Here is a 21433-nt window from a genome sequence, read left to right on the forward strand (position 1 = left end):
AGGGTTGTGGAGACAGGCAAGAAAATGCACAAGGCGGCATTGTGCAGACTCAATGTCAACTCCTTACATCTGTCCCACATCCCTTTCTAATTCAAGGCCACTAAGCTGATTCCTGCAGAGATTTTCGTTCCAAGGTGGCTTTTCACCTTCCAGTGGTAGCTGCCCCGAATCACTGCACCATCAAAACTCTCCTTAAATAAAACCAGCCTCTGAACGCACTCAACAAAGTCCTGCATGTTGAAGTCTGCAATCTGCAAATCTGAACCATCTTTCTAAAGCTGCCTGGTGCTTGCATTTTGAGAGGAGAATGAGGTTGGTAATCAGAGGTGGAAACTAAATGTCACAGGGCAGCTGAATGTGGGGGAGCTTGCAGTGTCAGCAAATCATGAACACTCACCCTGCTACCCAAACAGAAAAGGGACCCATAGAGACTTGAGCAGAAGGTTAAGTGTTTATAAGAAATGCCTGTGTGGCACTCTGGGGCCGCCGGTAAATATTTCACAAGCAGACGTATTTTCCGTAATGGATGGCTGTTTGGATGGACAGGAAGTGGAGTCGCTATGAGTAGTCAGAATAACATTCCAAGACTATAAATACTTAATGACTGTGTGTGCATGGACACACACACACACACACACACACACACACACACACAGAAAGCACCACCTTCCTCAAAGAGAGAAGTCCTTCATTGTTAAAGGAACCAAAACAAAATGACTTGTGGTTTTCCCCATGTCCTCTTGCATTTTAAGTAAATACCTTCACAGAGATTCATTTTCTCCAAACCCTATTTATTTCCCGTTCCTTGCAGATAAATGCTGGTACATGTTTACCCAAGGAGGCACAGCCACCACAGACTCATAGCAATGGATATTTAAGAATAAGGTAAAGTTGACTATTCCTATATTTATTTTTTTATTTTTAATTTTTTGAGACATGGTTTCCCCCTGTTGCCAAGGCTGAAGTGAAGTGGTGTAATCTTGACTCACTGTATTGATCTCCTGGGTACAAGAAATCCTCTCACCTCAACTTCCCAAGCAGCTAGGACTACAGGCATATGCCACCTGCTTGGCTAATTTTTTTGTATTTTTTGTAGAGATGGGGTTTTGCCATGTTACCTGGGCTGCTTTCAAACTCCTGAATTCAAGCAATCCACTAGCCTCAGTCTCCCAAAGTGCTCGGATTACAGACATAAGCCACCATACCTGGCTTCTTATTTGTAATTTTTTACAAGTTTTTTTTTTTTTACTTTTACAGATTTAGGGGATACAAGTGCAGTTTTGTTACATGGAAAGATGCAGACTGCTGAAGTGTGGGCTTTTACTGTAACGTCACTTAAATAACGTACATTGTATCCACTAGGTATTTCTCATCCCTCGCCTTCCTCTCCCTTCCCTCTTTTCCCAGTCTTAAATGTCTGTTATGCCACTGTCTATTTCCATGTCTACACAGTGTTTAGCTCTGACTTTTAAGTGACAACATGTGGTGTTTATCTTCCTGTTTTGAGTTGTTTCACTTAGGATAATATCCTCCAGTTCTATCCATGTTGCAGCAAAAGTCATGATTTCATTCTATTGGGGGGCTGTGTAATATTCCATAGTGATATGGTTTGACTGTGTCCCAACACAAATCTCATCTTGAATTGCAGCTCCCATAATTCCCATGTGTTGTAGGAGGGACCTGGTAGGAGATAACTGAATCATGGGGGCAGTCTCCCTCATAATGTACACAAAACAGTGAATAAGTCTCATGAGATCTGATAGTTGTATAAGGGGTTTCACAGCCTGATGCCATGTAAGATGTCCCTTGCTCTTCTGCCAGGACTGTGATACCTCCCCAACCACATGGATCTGTGAGTCCATTAAACCTTTTCTTTTATAAATTACCCAGTTGTAGGTATGTCTTTATCAGCAGCGTGAGAACAGATTAATACTCATGGTGTGTATATATACTACATTTTCTTTATCTGTTCATGCATTGATGGAGTCTTAGGTTGATTCCATATCTTCGCTATTGTGATTAGTGCTATGGTAAACATGTGAGTTCAGGTATCTTTTGGATACCTGAATGGTTTATTTTCCTTTGGGTAGAATGGTTTATTTTCCTTTGGGTAGATATGCAGTAAGTGGGATTGCTAGATGAGATGGTAGTTCTGATGAGCAGACTTTCTAAATCCAATAAAACCAAGTTTTTCCCAAGAAAGCAGTCCCATTGCTACAGATGGCAGGGCTCCCCACTTCCTGTGTTTATGGCTCAATTCTGGTCTTCTTACCAAATTTCAGAGAGGTGGGAAGCTTTTCTCCACAAACTCAGTGATGTCGAGAGTCAAATCCCTAGGTAAAATTAGCTGCCAGTGAATTGTGTTGATGAGCATTTTAGGAACCTCCAATGGTGCAGTGGCATCAGGAGCCTGCCAGATGGGGAATGAGAAGGTTTCTTCCCAGAAGAATTTCCAATCAGCTGGGTATTGACAGGCCAGGGCATTTTGTCTCATGGATGTCTTGAGTTGCTTCATCCAAACAAATGTTGGAGAGAAGTTCATTCTTATCTGTTGTGTAGAGGATCACTCTCCACTTCCAAGTCTCTGGTTGTCATTAAAGACCCATCAAGTCTGCTGCGCACCTCAGAGCCAGATTCCAAAATACCCTCAAACTGTCTTCAGTCTTTCCAGCTGACAGCTCTGTAGCCAATTTTGGGCACGTGTGCCATCCACACCTAGCAAGTGAAAAGGTCAGTTAAATAGGCAGGCATCTGACTTTAATAGGCATGAACTCTCTTTCCACAGGGCAGATAGGGGATGCAATGGAACGAACATTTATCTCACCTTCCCCAAATTTACATGGTTTGGAATCCCAATCTTTACTATCATGGTGCCATGATCTGAATATCTGTGTCTTCCAAATTTCATGTGTTGAAATGTTCACCTCTAAGGTGATGGTATTAGATGGTGCCTGGGGAGGTAGTGAGGTCATGAGGGTGGAGCCTCATGAATGGGATGAGTGCCCTTATAAAAAGGGACCCAGAAAGTTCCCTTGCCGCTTCTACCATGTGAGGGCACAGCAAGAACATAGTGTCATCTATGAACCAGGATAGACCTAGCACCATGTATGAACCAGGAAGCCGGTCCTCACCAGACACTAAATCTGCCACAACTTGATCTTGGACTTTCAGCCTCCAGAAATGGAAGGAATAAATTTATGTTGTTTATAAGCCACCCATTTTATGGTGTATTCATTATAGCAGCCTGTAAGGCTAAGACAGATGGTATTTGAAGATGGGGACTTTGAAAAACAGGTCATGAGAATGGAGCCCTCATGATGGGATTAGTGCCCTTACAATTAGAGACATAAGAGAGCTTGTTCCCCACCCTCTCTCTCTCTCACCACCATTTGCAGACACAAGAAGGTAGCCACCTGCAAACCAAAGGAAGAGTCCTTTCCAGACACTGGATCTGCTGGCACCCAGATCTTGGACTTCCAGCCTCCAGAACCATGAGAAATTGATGATTGTTGCTTTAGCCAGTCAGTGTATTCTATTTTATTATAGAATCCCAAGTGGACAAAGGCAGGGAGGAATATTATCCTGTTTCTCCAAAGGTTGTCATTAAAGCCCCATCAAGCTTGCTGTGTGCCTCAGAGCTGGATTCCAAAATACCCTCAAGCTGTCTTCAAGTTTTCTGCCCACAGCTCTGTAGCCAATTTGGGGCATGTGTACCATCCACACCATTCCATGCCCTGGAAATTGGCACGGAAAACAAAAATTGCATAACCTCCCTCATACGTGAAATCTAAAAAAGTCAAACTCATAGAAGTAGAGAGTAGAATGGTGGGTGTCAGAGGATGGGGGCATGCAGTGTGTGTTGGTCAAAGGGTACAAAGTTTCAGTTAGACAGGAAGGATAAGTTCTGGTGACCTATTGCACAACAAGGTTAGTGTATTTGTTTGTTCTGACATTGCTATAAAGAACTATGTAAGACTGGGTAATTTGTAAAGAAAAGAGATGTAATTGGCTCATGGTTCTGCAGGCTGTACAGGAGGCATTGTTGGGGCGGCCTCAGGAAACATATAATCATGGCAGAAGATGAAGGGGAAGCAAGCATGTCTTACCATGGTGATGGAGGAGAGAGAGGAGTTAACGGGGAAGTGCCACACACTTTTAAACCATCAGATCTCATAAGAACTCCCTCACAATCACAAGGGGAGCAAGAAGGAAGTCCACTCCCATGATTCAATCACCTCTCACCAGGCCCCTCCTCCAACACTGGGGATTACAATTTGACATGATATTTGGGTGGAATCACAGAGCCTAACCATATCAGTGACTGTAGTTAATAATATATTGTATATTTTTTAATTGCTTTAAAAATTGGATTTCAAATGTTCTCACCATAAAGAAATGACAAATATGTGAAGTGATGATTATTTTAATTAGCCTGATTTGTTAATGCCACAATGTATAAATGTATAAAAAATCACATTTTAACCCATAAATACATGTAATTATTATTTGTTAATTAAGAATAAAAATAAACTGAAAACTAAAAGTAGTAAGGGGAGTTCCCTCCATGAAGGATCAATGAGTACATGCCGTAGATTTAATTTTGACAGCAGGAAACAAGGTTACAACAGTCCTAACATTGTGTGATAAATGTTTGCTGTTAAAAATATTTTTATAATTTGCCTCAATAAGCTAGGACATAAGTTATAATCTATTAGGTAGGAGTATATTCATTCAGTGGCTCACTGCTATACTCATAAACAGCTTCATCCTACTTACCCAAGAAGGTTGGTTTTCATGAAAACTGCTCATCTGAATAAATTTGGTTGCAAATACTAATTATTGAAATTAATGGATACCTACTGTGGCTGTCTATTGTTCTAAGTATTCAACACATATTCAAGTGGATTTCATCAATGACTAAAGCAAGGCTCTATTAACCTATTTACAATCAAGAAGGCAGCCCACTGTGAGACTCACGATGGTGGCCCACTGAGAGACTTCTCTCCCCAGCCTCTGGTAACCATCATTCTACACTCTATCTCCATGAGATCCACTTTTTTGAGTTCCCATACAGGAGTGAGAATCTGCACTGTCTTCCAGTGACTGGCTTACTTCACTTAACATCATGACCTCCAGTTTGAACAGTTTTAATCAACATGAAATTCACAAGAAAGCAAAACAGTGGAAACAGAGGACTGCAGTCAATTGCCTTGATCAGAACCTGATCAAGGACTAGTCACCACTTTGGAAAACACTATCTATGGAAATCCTCCTGCTGCTATTTGAGTTGCCAACACAACACATCAGTGTTGGAAGTTCTGGTATCTATGTCAATGATTGTACCTAGAGCAAACCTGTGGGTCTTTTGTCCCATCCCTGTCTTATCATTTACCTATTAAAATGCCATGGTGTTTTAAAATAAGAGTTGCTTTCCTGTTACATTTCTGTTTTACATTGCAGTTACAGCCTCAAGTATATGTTTGAAAATTATTTGTGCTCATTATCAGTGGTTTTCATTACATTTTTGTAAAAGGAATGCTGTAAAACATTCACCATGGAAGAGAGTCTAACTCTGAGAAAATGATCCTTGGAGGCATTAGTCTATTTACAACCAAGGTGGTGGCCCACTGTGAGACCCACAAGACTCAAAGTGGGCTGCTATCTTGGTTGTAAATAGGTTAATGGAGTCTTGCTTTAGTCATTGATGAAACTTACTTGACTCTGATTTACAGGTGTGTGTTGTTATTTGCGGCTTGCTGAATGGGGAGACATACAGAGGTTTAGAAAGTAGTCTGTGGACCACTACCTCTTCTTTATATAGTTATCGCTTGCCCAAGTTATATTCTGATACCATTCTTTCAATTTTCTTAGATCTTCTCTTTTGTTCTTTGTAAAATTTTATTATTATTATTATTATTATTATTATTATTTTAGAGACAGGATCTTGCTCTGTTCATCTGACTGGAGAGCAGTGGTGCAATCATGGCTCACTACAGCCTCAAACTCCTGAGCCCAAGTCATCCTCCTGCCTCAGCCTCCCAAGTAGCTGGGACTAGAGGCACATGCCATCAAACCCAGCTAAATTTTTTAGTTTTTTTGTAGACACAAAGTTGCACTGTGTTGCCCAGGCTAACCTCAAACTCCTGGCCTCAAGCAATCCTTCCACCTTAGCCTCCCAAAGTACTAGAATTTATAGGCATGAGCCACTGTGTTCAGTCTTAGATTTTCTTAAAGCTTGGAAATGTTTGATCTCTGTGTCTTATATTGTAATGCTTCAATATTTTTAAGTCTCTGTGTGGATTTAATCTGCAACCCCACCATAATATGTTAAATCTTCACAGTGCCCTCATAAACTGACTGCTCCTTCCTGAATTCCACCCATTTAGTCAGCTGAAACACAGAAAGCTTTGGTATAAATAAAGAAAAAAAGGCAGGTCAGTCCCAGAATGACTCACAGTCTTGTTTGCTAATTAGATCATGATCTGAATGAGATTTGATGAGAGAGATAGCAGTCCTAACCAGTGGTTCTCAATGTTGAGGGAGCATTAGAATCTTATGGAGGGCTTGTCAAAACACAGAATGCTGGGTCCCACTCTTTCTCATTTGGCAGGTCTAGGGAAGGATTCTAGAATTTGCATTTCTAGCAAATTCCCAGGTGATGAGGCTGGTCCAGGTACCACACTTTGAGAACCACTGGGAAGACTGAAGAAAGTAACATGGGAGTTTTTCTAAGACATTTTATTTGTAGCCAGTGAAGACATCTTATAGTCTTCTCCCTTTTGAAACTTTGTGTGCAGACAAGCAGGACCTGAAAGGCTTACCCAACAACAGCTGTCTTGGACTATGTGTTAAAGGACCACAGAGTCTGTATGCCCACTGTGCAGTAACAAACTAATACATTGAGACAGCAGAGTTTGCAGCAGAGAAAGAGCTTAATTATTGCAGGACACTGAGTGAGAAAAATGGGAGGAGACCCTCACATCTGTCTCCCTGTGGAGTCCTGAGCTGTAGTTTTTAAAGGGATTGTAGAGGATAAGGAGCTGGAAAATTGGGGTCATTGACTGCTTTGGGTAAGGAGGATGAAGTCATCAGGATATGGAAACTGCATTCTTTGGTGAGTTAGCTTCTTGTGGTGTCCTTCAGACCAGCTGGCATCAGTAGTTTCATCAGTATGCAGGACCTAAAAGAATATCTCAGAGGGAAAACTTGTTTCGTAATGTTGAAGTTGTTGTCTACAAAGTAGTTAAGGGAACTCTAATCAAGGGTCTATGTAATTCTAGGACAAGAGGCACCAAACAACTATGACAAAGCAGGTCAGGGAGCAAGCTGACCTCAGGATGAGTGTTGAGTGTGCTGTGAGTTTGGTTTATTTTCATTTCTCCCCCTTCTTTTTTCCCTGATAAATTTTATAAAGTTTATAAGGATGATTTCACATGTGTGTTGATAGTTCAAGATGTAGCTCTGCCCTACTATGAAAAGTACAGAAATTCTTCTCACAAAGATCATAGAATGAGTAAAGGTTTGGAAAAGTAGATTCAAGGGAAGTTATCTTTCAAGAATGAAACTAGGTGTTCAGCAAGACAAGACCACATAACAGGTTCAGATAACCACATGTGGGCTAAGGAACATGATGTATTACCTGTTCTTGGTTCTTCTATCACCAGGACATAATTTAGGGACCAAGCTTTAGAAAATTTAGCACAAAAATTTAAGGAGGGAGGAAGGGAGTAATATATTAACAAATTGGAAATAAACTGAAATTTTGTCTTTCAGAGAGATGTGCAGAAATGATGCATTCCAGGGTATAGACCAGATATGGCCAACAATTTGGGAGTGAGCTCATGAAGAGAACACATTAGTTAATTATGAGAAAATTGCTATCAATTGCACACAGAATGCTGAGCTAAAATGATGGTAACCTGTGTTTAAAATGTATAAAAATTAGTGTGCAGGCACTGATTTGAAGTATGCAAAATGAAACTTTTCTTCCCTACAACTCGGCCTGAGATCCCACCTTGCTTGATTTATGTTTCTCCCCTACCTGACCCCGGATGGTTCCACTGACATTCCCACAGGTTTCTTGGGAGCTCTTCCTCTCAGGGTCTACTTCTGTGGAATCATACATAAATCACATGGATATAACAAGGCTTACAAATGAAATGAGAGGGAATCTAAGTGTTTTTAAAAAATATAATTGTATTTTTAATTCTTTTAAGGAATGAAATTTAAAACTGATGAAAATTGGGTTTTGCTTTAGCTTTTAAGATGGATGTATTGAATCCTCAGATTCCTGTTTTTCTCTGGGAATTTTACCCATGGGAGGCATCTAATGCTGGCCTTGCACCAGCAAGAACTGCATATTTATTCTAATTTTAGTCCAGGATCTGCAGAAGCACAAGCCTTGCCATGGTGCTTCCTCAAAGGATGTCAACTGAATAAACAAAAAAGTTTGACTCAACATTGCACCTTTCCACTGTACAAAGCATTTTCCACTCCACTGTGGCTCCAATAGCAGGAGAAAGAACTAGTACTCAATTCAAGAACCTTGCTCTTTGTTTTGTCCACCCACATGGCCCATTGATGGAGGAAGCCAGGCACCCAAAGTTCTGCTTATACAGAAGGAACAGACAAAGAAGTTTTAGAGACCTAAAGAGGAGAGTCTTCATACCCATACTTCTTAGAAAATAATTAATGTTTCCCCTTTTTCTCAGCAAAGAAAATGACATTATACTTTTTTTTTTTAAGAAAGGGAATATTTTAGATTTAACAAAATTTAGTTTTCGATAGTTTAGCTTGATAGGTACATATTTTTTAATAGACTTTATTTTCTAGAGCAGTTTTAAGCTCATAGCAAAACTGAACACAAGGTACAAAGAGTTCCCCAGAACCCCTGTCCCTATAAATGTATAGCCTTCCTCAACATCAGTTTATCAACAATGGAATATTATTCAGTGCTAAAAAGAAATGAACTCCTGAGCCATGAAAAGTTATGTATCTTTGTTGTACCAATATCTATATCATCCTGAAACATATAAAACATGTCTAGAAATATATTAGAGTTATATATATAATATTAGAATGGAATATATGTTGGAATGAAATATTTTCTATATATTTATATATAAATATATGTATATAAATTTTTATATAAATATATATTTACATATAATATATAAATTTATATAAAATAAATATCATATATAACCTATATTTATATATTTTATATAATATATTTACATATTAAATATGAATATCATATATATAATATATATATATAACCTATATTTGCCTAATGGAATACACTAATATATGTTTAAAAAGTTTGTTATGAGTATCTGCTATGGTTTGAATGTGTCTCCTAAAAAGCATATGTTGTAAACTTAATTCTTAATGCAACAGTGTTGGGAGGTGGGGACTTTTGGGAGGTGTTTAGGTGATGAGAACGCCACTCTCATGAATGGATTATAAAAGCCTTTGAGGTTGTGAGTTTGATCTCTTGTTCTCTCTCACCATGTGATGCCTTCTCCATGGGAGGAGACAGCAAGAAGGCCCTCGCCAGATGCAACCCCTTGATTTTAGACTTCCCAGCCTCCAGAACCATGACTGAAAGAAATTTCTGCTCATTTTCAATTATCCAGTCTGTGGTATTCTTTTATATCAGCACAGAACGGACTAAAATGTTATCTCTTGGTTGACATACCCCTTAATCATGGTTCTCATCTTTTCCAGCCAGGCAAAATGACACTTTCAGCCATGAAGAAACGTTCCCTATCTTTCCATCTTCTCAATTCAAGGACCTTGCTTTTCCTGCTAATTATTCTAGTAGATTTTCAATGCCCTCTCAGCAAAAGCAATACATTTTGTGGCCATATATTTTGCAGAAATCACCTCATAAATTATTCAATGCACAATTAAACAGAAACTTTATTTCTGCATTGCTCAATATATATATATGTATATATTGAGCCAGTTAAAATTGTGCATTCAGAATACATGGTCTGGAAGGTCATCCATGTTGTTGCTTTTCATTATGACTGACATGCAGGAACCACACCAGAAATCCTAAAGGTGATAATAATTATAATTCACTATGGAATAAACCTAAAACATTGTTGAGATTTGTTGTTTACAGACAAGAGTGCAAAACTCAGGTTCACCTCTTCCTAGAAGTGCCACCTAAAACTAGTTCCCTTCTCTCCCTCAACTTGGGCTTGGGGCCATATAGTGCATACACACCTCTGGGGTTTTCTGAAAGACTGTAGACTTCAGTGCAAAATGCCCAGCCCAGTGCCTAGCTCAAAATACTCAGTCAAGAGTCATTAATATTTTAAGTAATGTTAAGGAAAATATCAGAAAATACACACTAAAATATGGTTAAGGAAAATTCCAGAATGGAGCCACTTTATTTGATCCAACAGAGACATGACATGTTTAGAAGCCTTCTGTTTGCATGAACTATTGGGAAAGCAGCTACAAGTTGATGTTGGATCCTGTTTAAATGCTGAAGTACATATACTAATTCTCCTGTTTCCGTGTCAGACTCTCTGCAGGAAGATCAAGGAGTAATAAAAAGAGCCGAATATCTGCAGCTGCCAAGACCTCAGCTCTAATTCTAGATTTGCAGCCCATGGCTGCACAATAGGCACAAGAATGAACCTACGTCACCACCAAGGAAAGTGGCACAGCTGAGCTGTACCCACGTCTGACTCCAAGGGACCAGCTTTTGACAGCTATTCACATCATCTCTTTTCTGTGAGTCCCAATCCACACATGGAAAACGGACAAATACTATCTGCTTCATCAGGCATTCCTGGGAACCTAGAGGAAACACTAGTCAATATCATTCACTTAGCATACTGGAGTTATCTTTCCATTTTCTTAATTCAAGAACCTTGCTCTTTTTGCTAATTATCTTAGTAGTTTTTCAGTGATCTCTCTGCAAAAGCAATATATTTTATAGCCTTATCTTTTGCAGAAATCACCTTATAAATTGTTTGATGTACAATTAAACAAAAAACTTTATTTTTGCATTGCTCAAAGAATATATATTTCATTTGTTATAAAATATTATAGCGTTCAGGTAAGTCTCACACATTGATTGATTGATTGATTGATTGTTATTTACTTTTTCTCTCCAACTTCTATTTTATGTTCAGAGAGTTCATGTACAGGTTTGTTAAATGGATAAATTGCACGTCACGGGGGTTTGGAGTACAGATTATTTCATCACCCAGGTAATAAGTACAGTATCCCATAGGTAGTTTTTTGATCCCCACCCTCCACCCTCAAGTAGGTGTTGGTGTATATTGTTGCCACCTTTGTGTCCATGTGTACTCAATGCTTAGCTCTCATTTATAAGTGAGAACATGTGGTATTTTGTTTCCTGTTCCATTCCTGTGTTAATTCGCTTAGAATAATGGCTTCCAGCTCCATCCATGTAGCCGCAAAGAACACAATCTCATTCTTTTTATGGCTTGATAGTGTTCCATGTTGTATATGCACCCACATTTTCTTTCTTCAGTCTGCTCTTAATAGGCATCTAAGTTGATTCCTTATCTTTGCTATTGTGAATAGTGCTGCAATGAACATACACGTGCATGTGCCTTTATGGTAGAACAATGTTTATTCCTTTGAGCATTTACTGAATAATGGGGATTGATGGGTCGAATGGTAGTTCTGTTTTCGTTTTTTGAGAAATCTCCAAACTGCTTTCCACAGTAGCTGGGCTAATTTACATTTCCACTAACCATGTATAAGTGTTCCCTTTTCTCTGCAATCTTGGGAGCATCTGTTGTTTTTGACTTTTTAATCATAGCCATTCTGGTGTGAGATGGAATCCCATTGTGATTTTAATTTGCATTTCTCTGATGATTAGTAATATGAAGTATTTTTTCATGTTTGTTGGCTGTGTGTATGTCTTTTTTTTAGATGTGTCTGTTCATATCCTTTGCCCATTTTTTCTTTTTTTTCTCTTTTTTTTGGAAATAGTATCTTGCTCTGTTACCCATTCTGGAGTGCAGAGGCATGATCTTAGCTCACTGCAACCTCTACCTCCCGGATTCAAGCAATTCTCCTGCCTTAGCCTCCCATGTAGCTGGGACTACAGGCATGTGTCACCACACTTGGCTAATTTTGTATTTTTAATAGAGACAGGGTCTCGCCATGTTAGCCAGGCTGGTCTCAAACTGCTGGCCTCACGTGATCTACCTGCCTCAGTCTCTCAAAGTGCTGGGATTACAGGCGTGAGCCACTGTGCTTGGCTGTTTGCCCATTTTTTAATGTGGTTGTCGAACATTTCTTTGACATCAACACTGTACACTGCAACAATATCAGTAAGTGTTTATATATATTATTTTGATTATTTTTTGCCTTAATAATGCTCTCTTATCACTTCCATCATAGGATTCCCTTCTGTCTGTCTGAATGTTTTCTTATCCAGGCTTCATCTGGTTATGTGTTGTTGCATGACTTTTGTTAAATCTTTTAGTATCCTTGGTCTATGTGGCTTCTGTCATTACACATCTTCTAATAAAATGAGAAAATTATAATGAAGCGTTTTTCAAATCTTACGGCAGTACTTCTTGTTCTGCCTGACCTTCCTTTGTGCTCCCATGGTTACAGTTACCGAAAACTAAAATAAAAAATCTGATGGACTGCAACTGCATACAAGTATATAATTCATCTCGACCTCTTACTTTACTAGTGCACTTACTAGAGATTTCAGCTCCAACGTGATTCATTCTATAGGCATGTGGAAAGAGCTTTAAAGAGATTTGGGAGAAGTGCAAGCTTTTGTGGGCTCCACCCTTAGCACTGAAGCCATGCACCAAGCCCGAACGGGTCCAGCTTGCTTTATTTATCTTGGCAAATTAACTGGCAGTGGGCGGTTGTTTTGTGGGCATAAGGGCTGCACCAAGATCAATTAAACCTTTCAACTAATGAGAATTTCCTTCATTTCATTGGACATATACCATTTGTGATGATGAAAACTGAACACATTGAGTCTCCCCTCTCTTGAAAAGCAAACGTGATTTTTTTAACCCTTCTTAATTTTTCTCGTGCTAATTTTGTGGCTCACAGTGGGAGAAGCAGAGTCTGAGTCACGTCCATCGACTCAGTAAAAGCTGCACCCTGAGGTTGTCTCCATACCTCTATGAGTCTTTGTTGTGAATACCTGCAGAGAGCCATTATTTCTGGGCTTTCCTTCCAGTGGGCTGTGGTGCCTCCAATTCCTGCTGGATGACCCTATGAGCCATGAATCACAGTGGGGTCTCAGCAGTAAAGGGTGCAGTTTTGCAGGCCGGCTGGGACCGTTCTCTGGCCTGTGGTTCTCTAAGCTGATTTGAGTGCACTTTTTGACAAAGGCAGATTTTCTTGTTTGAAGCTGCATTGCCTCAGTTTGGGCTAATTAAGGAAGGTTTTACAGGAAGCTAATAAACCTTTCAGCAACTGCAACCAGTGCACACTTGGGATTATAATAATTGGATCTCAAAACCCAAATAAAAATTCCCAGTGTACTTCCTTCAATACTTTGCTCTGTGTCTCCAAATCGTCTTTGTACCTGGCTACAGTTTCATTTTTGTCCTCATACTCTAAGCTTTCTTCTCTTTGTATCTTTGGCTTCCAACATACTAATAAATATTGAATAGTCAAGGAAACTGAACTTTAAAATAATGGAAAAGAAAAAGCATCTTAATGTGATTGTTTCTGAATCTGGTGATATTGAATGGATATCTGTCTTTGTTATTTTTAATCGTTTGCATGATACCCTCAATTCATTATCTAGAAAAACAGTCCCCCTTTCAACCTCCCCACCCTGGTTGAATGAGACCTGTTACTCATAGTCACTCAGGTTCAAATATTTTTTAAAACTTTCATTTCCTCTTTTACAAGCAGACAATCACCACATTCTAAGAAACTCTCTTATATTTTGCAAGTATTTTCCCCAATTTCTGTTTTCTCTGAAACCACTTTATATCAAACTTTTATTAATCCTTGTCTAAATCATGACAATCACCTCCTAACTAATTTTGACCAGGTGATCAATTAATTTTGCCTAATGGAAATCAATCCAACTCAATCCCCTATTAATTTTCGTGAAATTTCTCACTGATCTGACAATCACCGCCTAACTAATTTTTATGAGGAAGCCAATTAATTTTGTCTAATGCAAATCAATCTAAGTCGCCATGCCCCTTTTAATGTTGTTTAAATTCCTTACTGATTACATACTCCAAAGTATCTTGCTAAACCAAAAAGGACCCCACAACTGTTCCATATTGACTATCCAATTAATTCCAATATGGAACATGCTTTAAAATGCAGTATAGGGGCTGGGAATAGTGGCTGACAGCCATAATGCCAGCATTTTGGGAAACCAAGTTGGGACTATCTCTTGAGGCTAGGAGTTTGAGACCAGTCTGGGCAACATAGTAAAATCCTGTCTCTACAAAAAATTTAAAAAGTTAGCCAAGCATGGTGCTGTGCACCTGTAGTCCCAACTTCTTGGGAGGCTGAGATTGGTGGATCACTAGAACCATGGAGGTCAAGGATGCAGTGAGCTATGATCACATCACTGCACTCCAGCCTGAGTGAGAGCGAGAGCCTGTCTCTAAAAATAAATAAGTAAAATAAAAAAGTAAATAAAATGCAGCACATCACGTCCAGCATTTTCTTCTACCCCAAACCCCGTACAACCCATCTTTAAGCCAAACTGAACCACTCATTCTTTCCCAAAATCACCCTAAAGAACCACATCCCTGGGTCTGGCTCAAGCTGACAATTCCCTTCTAAAGGCGCTTGTACAAATCAAAGTCATCCTTAAGTGACTTTTCTTCTAAGACCCCATTTCTAACCCAAATTTATTCCCTTTATAGTTCCCTCATCTACCTCTGCTAGTGAGCATATAGCAGATCATCTAGCCTGTCAACACTCACTGGGGCGTCTGTCTCATTTCTTCCACCAATTGGTGAATCATGCTCAATGGTAGGTATTCACCCAATATGGAAAAGTGTAAATGACTGAAACTAAAATATATGGAACAACATTGAATTATCACATCCCTTTTTGTTCAAACTGTCATGCAAGGCCAACTACACTTGGAATTCTGTCGCTAAGAACTAAAGTTTGAGTTTAATTAAAAAACAACTCATTCATAAACATGTTGTTCTGATATTTCATCAGCTATCTTAACAGCAAATACAATAGAAAAATGGTGCTTCTAATGCATAAAGGAAACATAAATAATGCTTGGTAAAGTAAACCCTGTTGGTACCTTGGGTTACTGACAAACTCACAGCAAAAAAGGCAGTCACGGAGGGGGGAAAATTCCAAGAACCTACTTAAATATGTATGTAGAATTTGAGTGGGAAGTAAGAGAATATGAAGTACTCCGAGTTATATTTTTATTTCGTTTCTTTTCAAACCATGTGAAATTCATTAGTTTTTTTTTTTAACTTTTATTTTAGGTTTGAGGGTACCTGTGAAGGTTTGTTGCAATGGTAAACTTGTGTCATGGAGGCATGTTGTGCAGATTATTTCATTACTCACATACTAAACCCAGTACCCAAGAGTTATCTTTTCTGCTCCTCTCCCTCCTTCCCTCCCTCCCTCTCTGATCTCCTTCCTCCCACCCTTCCCCCTCAAGTAGACCCCAGTGTCTGTTGTTTCCTTCTTTGTGTTCATAATTTCTTATCATTTACCTCCCACTTATAAGTGAGAACATGCAGTATTTGGTTTTCTGTTCCTGTGTTAGTTTGCTAAGGATAATAGCCTCCAGTTCCATCCATGTTCGTGCAAAAGAAATGATCTCATTCTTTTTTATGGCTGCATAGTAAGCAGAAATTCCCTTTGACCCAGCAATCACATTACTGGGTATATACCCAGAGGAATATAAATCATTCTTCCATAAAGACACATGCATGTGAATGTTCATTGCAGCACTATTTACAATAGCAAAGTCATGGAATCAACCTAAATGCCCATCAATGACAGATTGGATAAAGCAAATGTGGTCCACATACACAATGGAATTCATTCTTTTTATTTTCTGGGGAACAGTCTGCCACACAGAGAGAATTATGTATCTGAACACCAAACGGCAAAACTTGGTGGTCACTTTATTTGTGAGAAAGCAAACCTGGGAAGTCTTAAAATGGCAAACCTTTCAGAAGAGATGGCAGAGACTCTCCTGCATATTCTACTCTCAATGCTCTATCTTGTTCTTTCCATCTTAGCTCTCCCTCCTGCCAGTCAATCCTGAGGCCTGGACGTACCCACAGAAGTGAGTTCTATTGATTGCGGTAAGCTATTAAAATAAAATATGCTTTCCTTGAATGTGATGCAGGTAAATCCAGTTAGGAAACAACTGTTTATGTATTTATGGGATAGACCAAGAGTCCTGCAAAGTGGCATGGTCAAAGTCGACACGTCATTTCCTTGGGGAAATCTTGCATCAGATTTCACCACACATCTGTTTTATAAACTCTGACAGAATCTGACTTTTATAGTACTGATCATAACTGCATTATCAATTGGTTATTGGCATAATTATTCATTGAAACTTTGCCTTAATTACTGAAATTTTTATTAAACTCTTTTTACCTTGTTTGGCATATAGAATATGCCCCTTATTAAATAAAGGCATGGATGAGATTATCTATATAATAGGTGGTATACTAAGCAAACCAGCTCTCAAAATACACACACACTTATTAATGGTGTTTGCCAATTCCCATGGTGTAAATTCTCCCACTATGGTTCATTGCAAACTACAAACGGTTGGACAGATGGCTCACACAATTCCTGGATGTTTCATGGTTAGCTCCTAAAAGTCAGAATGAGCCCATTCCAGAGCATCGCTCATGCATAAAGGTGTGACGATGTCCTTGCTCAATTTCAACAACCTTTCTCAAAAACAGAGCACACTTAGGAATCTAGACTTGGGAAGATTCTTCTTAAAGGGGATGAACATTTTCTTTTGGCTACAGGTTGCACATTTTCTTCAACACAGAAGTCCTCGTTGTTTTATTTTTTGGACAATCTGCTAAAATCAGAACCAGAGTTCTGAGCATTACCTACAAAAAGCTGTCCTAGGGACATTTTTCTTCTCTAAGAATCAGAAACATTGCCAACCACAGCTTTGGAAAGTGGCCAGTAGAATAAAACAAGAAAAAGAAGCCAGAGATATAACTATGGGAAGAGAGAGAAAGCTATATTTTTTTTACAGGCAATATGACCAATTAAGTAGCTCAGCTGAAAATGATGTAAATAAACAAGACCTTCCCAAGAAAGTTTAGCAAAAGCATTCAAGGCTTCTACAAAGATGCTGAAAACCTGGAAACATATATGTCCTTGCATGGGAAAACACAATGTTATAAAGAATATATACTAAAAATTTGATTCATCTTTTAGAAGAAATCCAATTAAAATCTCAATGACTTTTGGTGATAAATATTTAGTAAATGAAATTTATTTATAGACAAAAATTAGTGTGAACACATATAACAATATGGAAAATATAAGAAAGCATGGGTTTTCACATTAAAATATGTTGTAAGACACCCTACAATAAAGCAGAAAACAGAAACTCACATGGGTATTTAATGTGAGTGACATTTATAGTCACTGAGGAAATAATAAATTACTTAATACATGGTGTGATATGGTTTGGCTGTGTCCCCACCTAAATCTCATCTTGAATTGCAGTTCCCATAATCCCCACATATCATGGGAAGGACCCAGTGGGAGGTAACTGAATCACTGGGGGTAATAGTCTTATAAGGAGTTTTTCCCCCTTTGCCCAGCTCTCATTCTCTCTCCTCCTGCCCTGTGAAGATGTGCCTTCTACCATGATTGTAAATTTCCTGAGACCTTCCCAGCCATGCAGAACTGTGAGTCAATTAAACCTCTTTTCTTTATAAATTATCCAGTCTTGAGTATTTCTTCATAGCAGCATGAGAACAAATTAATACATGATGTTAGAATAATTGGTTTAATATTCAGGTAAAACAAAGTTAGATCTTGATTTCACACCATATACTCCAGTGAGTTCCAAATGCTTCCAGTTTATATATATGTACATAATATATAATACATTGTGTATATATATATATATCTATATCTATATTTTAGAGGCAAGGTCTTGCTTTACCACCCATGCTAGAGCGCAGTGGCACAATCATAACTCAATGTAGCCTCCAGCTTCCGGACTCAAGCAATCCTCTCCCCCCCGTTTCCCAAGTAGCAGGGACTACAGGCATGCGCCACCACACCCATCTAATTTCTAAAAAAAGTTTTTGTAGAGATGGTTTCACTGTATTGTCCAGGCTGGTCTGAACTCTTGGCCTTAAGCAATCGTCCCACCTCCCAAACTGCTAGGATTACAGGTGTGAACCATTGCACCTGACCAAATTCTAGTATTTAAAGATGAAAAATATTATAAAAGTATGTGGGCAATATCTCATGTCAGAAAGAAGAGTGACTTTCTAAATATAAAGAAGAGTGAATAACAAAGGAAAAAACTGAAAAATACAGCTACAAACAATTTAACACTACTGTACCTTCCAAAAATGCAGTTCCATAAACAAAATAGAAAAATGATAACTGTGAACAAAGTATTTGTTATATTTAGAACAATATTAATGCCTTCTTATGTATTTGCTGTGTTTAAGGCTTGCTATGTAGATTAATTCTTACTGCTCAGCAAACTAAGGCTGAACAGCTCAGTAGATAAAGGATACAAAATTACAGCTAGAATGGAGGAATAAGTTCTAGTGTTCTACATCCCTGTAGGATGACTATAGTAATACAAATATATTATATAGTTTCCAATAGCTAGAAAGAGTGAAGTGAATGTTCCCCACACAAAGAAATGATATGTGTTTGAGATGATGAATATGTTAATTACCCTAATCTGATCAGTATTCATCATATGCATCAAAACATCACTATGTACCCCCTACATTATCCTATGTCAGTTAAAAACTTTTAAAAAGAAATGTAAGGACACAACAAGAAATAAAATTCTTCCAAGAGATGGCCAAATTAGGTCGTTTGGCAAAGAAGAAGTGGAACTGGAGGAGGAGGAGTAAAAAGAGGAGGGGAAGAAGGAAAGAAGAAAAAAGGAAGCAGAAGGAGGAGGAGGAAGAGGAGGAGGTCATTAAGACAGGTGACTTTACAAAAGGTGGGGTGTCTCACTGCTGGTATGCATAAAAAAAGTTGAGACAAAGTAGGGATGTTGATGGGTCAACTCAGCATAGTGATTGGAATTTGGAGGTTTACTGCTACCATTTGGGGGAATGAGAGGTTGGAGTAAGATTGCATCTAAAGAGTCAACATAAGATTTCATCTTATAATAAACGTAAGGAGGTAGAGTGAAGTCCACAGAGACACAAGCGAGAACAGCAGTACTCAATCTTGGCTGAACATTAGAATCACCAGGGAGTTTGCACAAATACCAACACCCAAACAAAAAATAACCAAGATCTCTTTTTAAGTTATTATTTGTGCTACTGCAAGAAGAGAAGGAGGAGGAGGAGAAAGAAGGAGGAGAATGAGGAGAGTGAAGAGGAAAGAGAAGAGGACAGGGAGGAGACAGGAAGAGTATACCGCTGTGTGGCTATCAAACTACGAGTCGTTAAAAAGATAGTAATTCTTGGGAAGCGTGGAGGTAAAATGTGCACTCTCAGAGGCTGTCATGGTGACAATACAAATTGGAAAAATCTCTTTGAAGGGCATTTTGGAAATGTTTTGCAAGAGCCTTAAATATGCTCATACATTTCACTGGGGCCATTCCGTATCTCAGAATTTCAGAGACTATGGGGATTGTTTGCAGAGGTGGGCAAAGTGTCCCCCAATATAGGATTAAATACTTACTGACATATCTATACATCCATAGGATGGGGCTGACTAATGTTGAGCTATGCAAATCATATATTGGGGCTTTGGGAGGTGGAGGTGAACTTTAAACCACATGATCTGATTTATAATCCCAACTACAATTACATAGTGTGCATGCACACTAACCAAAATCTGGACTTGTTCAGAATATTTATCTTTGAGGAATGAGATTGCAAATAATGTTTATTTATTCATTATTTTCTATTCTAATATATATTACATTATACAGAATATCATATTCTAATATATTTCTATGTCTTGTTATTTATAATAGTTACACTATGAAATAAAGGCTTTTCACAAAGTCAGAGGTTAGTTCCAACTATGTGTGTGAAAATGCTGGAAACTTGCTTTTCCTCTCCAAACAGGGGCCGATTCTCCTTAAATGCCCTTAAAAGAGGTTTTTTTCCATTTATATTGTCACTATGCCAGCCTATGAGAGTGCACATTTTACCTCCACGCTTCCCAAGAATTAATATCATTTTAACAACTAATTTGATAGTCACAAAGGGATATACTCTTCCTGTCTCCTCCCTCTCCTCTTTCCTTTCCTTTTCCCTCCCCTTCTCCTCCTCCTTCTCCTCCTCCTCCTTCTCTTCTTCCTCCTGTTCCTCCTTCTCTCCTCCTCCTCCTTCTTTCTCCTTCTCCTTCTCCTCCTCCTCTTCCTCGTCCTCCTCCTTCCCCTTGTCCTCCAGCCACCTGGCTCCAGGGTGGGTTTTTGTGCCTGTTCCTGTTTCAGCAAGGAGGACATCAACACAGATTATCTTTCTCTGTTTAAGAATGTATTAAATTCAGTATTTTCTGTAGAAAAATATCAGTGGTGTTTTTTTTTTTTTCCTATTAGTTTAAATCCTTGCCTAATAAAAGTCGCACTTTTCTAGAATCAACACTAAAAAAATAAAACTGCAGTGGGTTTTAATCCAGTCATCTGAAAATCATTTTTTCTCTTCCTTTAAGTACTTACTTAAAATGAACCTCAATCTCCTACCATCATCCAGAAAGTAAGATAGAAAATGTTTATACACATAAGCTATTTTTATAATGATTCAAAGCCAAATCTTGAGGAAAAACTGTAAACTTCAACCCCTCAGCCAAGCCCAGAAAATGTGTGATTGCATTATGTTGACATATTTCACAAAAGCTTATACAACATAAAATAATGAAAAAAGACTGTGTGAGCCTCCTGTTATACATGGAAACTCTTAGATTTTTTGTTTGCTTGTTTTTTTCTTATTGTCTTAAAATTCATGTTGCTGGACATTAATGAAAAATAGCTTTGCTTTTTTTCTTCCAAAAGCCACATATCCATATTTCTTTCTCATAACAGAAAGTTGAAGCTAGATTCCACTAACAATGCTTCACTATTCCCCAACCTCTTTATGGCTTTTTTAAAACATAAAATAAACTTGTTTAGAAATCTCTTACATGATAAAGAGGGCTAAGAGTCTTAAGATTGTGAATGGGGACTTGTAGAAAATTGTAATGTATGCTGTGATTAATAATTCAACTAAATTGTATCAGGGACACTTGCCTG

General features: G+C 38.5%; 1 long non-coding RNA gene across 1 annotated transcript; it reads left to right on the forward strand.

The window, feature by feature from the left end:
* Positions 1-344: 344 nt before the first annotated feature.
* LOC111531366 lies at positions 345-11042 on the forward strand. Its single transcript, XR_003308034.1, has 3 exons — positions 345-443; positions 812-885; positions 10540-11042. It is a non-coding gene; the product is annotated as an uncharacterized LOC111531366 (long non-coding RNA).
* The last annotated feature ends 10391 nt before the right edge of the window (positions 11043-21433 follow it).

The sequence above is a fragment of the Piliocolobus tephrosceles genome, unplaced genomic scaffold (assembly GCF_002776525.5).
Source record: "Piliocolobus tephrosceles isolate RC106 unplaced genomic scaffold, ASM277652v3 unscaffolded_27211, whole genome shotgun sequence".
NCBI classification, from domain to species: domain Eukaryota; kingdom Metazoa; phylum Chordata; class Mammalia; order Primates; family Cercopithecidae; genus Piliocolobus; species Piliocolobus tephrosceles.